A 3493-nucleotide genomic window follows, 5' to 3' on the forward strand; every position below is an offset into this window, starting at 1 on the left:
TATAGTATTAGGTTCTAAAAGGAAAATGGGAGAACAAGTAGAAGACACTCAAAAGGCCAAAACGCATGGGATCTAATCTAACACAAGTAAGCATAAGTGCATTAACCTTCCGACTTTGCAGATGTACAAACAGCAAGCACCAAGTCAAATATAGGCATGGCTGAACTGTGCTACGATTTATGAGCCCAGAACTACCCTTGAAAACACACCTAGCTGCATCACTCCCTCTCTTTTTTTAGAAAAGGAGGTTAAACCCCAGCCTCTGCATCAATGTGATGCACACAACTATTTTTATTAACTATTGAGCAGAGTACAAACAAAAGACAACCACTGTCCGAGCCATTACGACATACAGAATGAACATATAGGACTTCTTCCGCAGCAACGCCTTTAAGAAGGGATAATGCCTTCAACAAGTTAACGTCACAAGTTTGTCTCTACTGAGCCCAGGGCCGGGCCTATAGTGGTACCAAATGTGCAGCCAGCACAGGGCCCATAATTTTGAAGGCCCCAAATTTTTATATAGGCCTAGTAGTATTTTAGGCGCTGGAGTTGGGCCTGAGTCGATCAGGAGCTGGAGCTAGGCCTCAATGCCATCAAGCGCACGAGCGCTGGTGCTCGATCGATCTTTCGAGATAATATGGAAACACTACCGTCGATCAAAAATAATAATAATGGGATCGCTACAGAAGTCCATCGGGATTGTTTTGTCTCTCGGTCTGGAGACTGGACGCGTTGGCTTCGCTATAGGAAACATGATCGTCTCATCGCCTTCGCCTCATCAGATCGATCGTATCCAGGCCGCTGCCGTTGTTGCCTTCCTAGCTTCCTCTTCTAAATTTCAAACTAGTCGCCTCGTCGGATCGATTCGTGACCAACTCCAACCTCCAGGTGCTTAGCGGCTCCTCCTTTTTAATTAATTTCGGTTCCTACTCCTAATTCCTAATTTCCTAATTAACTTTTGGCAAGGATCGTTACTTCGTTAGAGATCGGTTCTTACCTCCTTCATTATCACAGTGTAGCAGTTCAATCGGACAGGGCCCAAAACTAGGTGAGTTAAGTAGTTCGTCTAATTGCCAAACATTAAAGCATGATCTCCAATAGATATTATTTTTTTATGTCCAATTGTTATGTAAGACATTATATTATATATATTATAAAAAATTCTGCAAGATATATATACATTATAATTGCTTGTTAGTTCATTTTTTAGTTAGAAAGGACCCCATTTTCTAGTTTCGCACAGGGCCCCGGATTTTGTCGGCCCCGCCCTGACTGAGCCCGACTAACAAAAGTTAGAACAAGAGTTTTCACTCCGGATATGAAGCGGTATTCAAAACAACATCTTCAAAATGGATTGTTGATAGTCGCCTCCGCCAGTACTCCACGTCGGGGCCAAAAGGCACTAGCAGACTGATGGGGCGTCTTCCCAACTTAGACCACCGCCACGGTCGTCGGGTGGACGCCCATATCTTCGCTTGAACCTAGCCACTGCCTCTCCACGCCGACATGACTGACAGTGCAAAATCCACACCATTGGAGTCGGCGCTCCAATGCTAGAAGCCGGCAGGGAACAGCCAGTGTGCCCCCTCGCTCATCAGCGCCAGACTCCGCCATTGACGCCTCAAGCCTCCTTGTGTGATGGCCGTTGCCCTCGCACCAGACGATAATCTTCCTTGCGCTGTCAGTGAGTATGACACATGACCACCGTTGTCGTGTCTGCAAATACGCTGACGGGCCTGAAGATGCGCTATTGTGCCTCTTGCCGCCGCCGCCGCCATGACTACTCGCTCCTCTGTCGCGGATGATTTCATGCATGTCTTTGCCGATGCGAATGTCGGCACCACCAGCCGCACCCGGACTAATTTCTGGTGGTCCAGCGAACCAATCCATCCCACCCGGGCGGCCCAGTGGTGACGTAGTAGAGCGCGAGTTGGCTGTTGTGGAATTTTGTGAGGAGCGCGAGGGCCCCTTCGGTCGCCGGCATGCGCCATCGCCATCACGGCTCCTCGTGGCATGCTACCAATCTCTTCACTGCTCTGCCAATTTGGCCGACCTTAGGGCAGAGTCTCCCGATGGTCCGGCACAAGCAACTCTGCGCGCTGTTGTACCTGCCGAGGAGAGGGACCGGCAAGGCCTCTAGCAGTTCACAGGCCGGCTACAGTCATGACCCTAGGGCCTTCCCACCTCGTACCCCCCCCCCCCCATGGTTCACGGACGAGATGCGAAATCGCCTCTCCATGAAAAAGGGATCTGGTGGTTTCTTGGGGCGTGCCATCTGTCACTCACTCTGGGTGCGACTAAAACATTACATCACTATGATACTTCTTATTACTCCCTCCATTTTTATTTACTCTGCGTATTAGATTTGACTGAAGTCAAACTTCGTAAAATTTGACCAAGTTTATTAAAAAATATGAACATTTACTATGACAAATCCATATTATGTAAATGTATATTCAATAATGAATCTAATGATATTAACTTTTATTGTATATGTTAATATTTTTGTCTATAAACTTTGTCTATAAATAGAGGGAGAAATTTTAAGCACTAACTGAATTAAAGATCTTCCATAGAGCCCAACGTGAAGAAGTTGACAAACGCAAAAAAGAAAAAAGAAGAAGAAGGAACAACTCCCAGCTTGTTGAATCCAGATTCAAGACTCAACCACCGTATCAAAGATCCATAAATAGAGGCAAGGACAACATATTAAAGTGAGAAACAGAAAGACTAGGGTGACCATTTCCCCCCTAGCATGCTTAAACATGAACATGTCCGAAGATCGTCGTACACGGAGACGTGTGGCAGCAAGGAACAAATTAGCACCAGAAAGCTTAGGCCCAACTACAGTTACCCACTCCCAGCCCAAAATTCTTCATGCTATTACTGAAGTCGTGCCAATTCCCATTTGACATAGGGGCCGACACATTAGCGTTAGCGCTCCACCATTTAAGCCGGTTTTTTATGTTAGCCTTACTGTTCCTGGTCTGTTTCTGGCGATTTTTTCGGTTCTCTGGTTTTCTTTCTGATTTTTTTTCTTACTTGATTTTTTTTAGTTCTGGTATTAGGGTTTTTAATTTTAGTGATTTATTCCGGGTTTGGTTTTCTCTTGGTGTGTCTTTCACTGCACATTTTTCTATAATTTTGTGTAACATAAACATTCTTTTAATGTACTCTTTTACCAATACACACTGAACATTTTTTTAATGTACCATGAACATATTTTGTGCAGAGTAAAATTTTCTAGTATACTCTAAATATTTTTTTACTATTTCTTGAACATTTTACTATATGGTGAACATTTTGAAATACACACTGAAGCTTTCAAAATAAATTAATATACGTTAAACATATTTTAAATACTTACTGAACTTTTATAATATATGATGAACATTTTCAAAATACACACAGAACTTTTTCGTGTGAGCTACAATATATCGCCTATTGAAGGTCATGATGCTACATAGCCTGCAGTAGCTCATTATTGGGG

This window comes from Triticum aestivum, chromosome 1D (genome assembly GCF_018294505.1).
Source record: "Triticum aestivum cultivar Chinese Spring chromosome 1D, IWGSC CS RefSeq v2.1, whole genome shotgun sequence".
Classification (NCBI taxonomy): Eukaryota; Viridiplantae; Streptophyta; class Magnoliopsida; order Poales; family Poaceae; genus Triticum; species Triticum aestivum.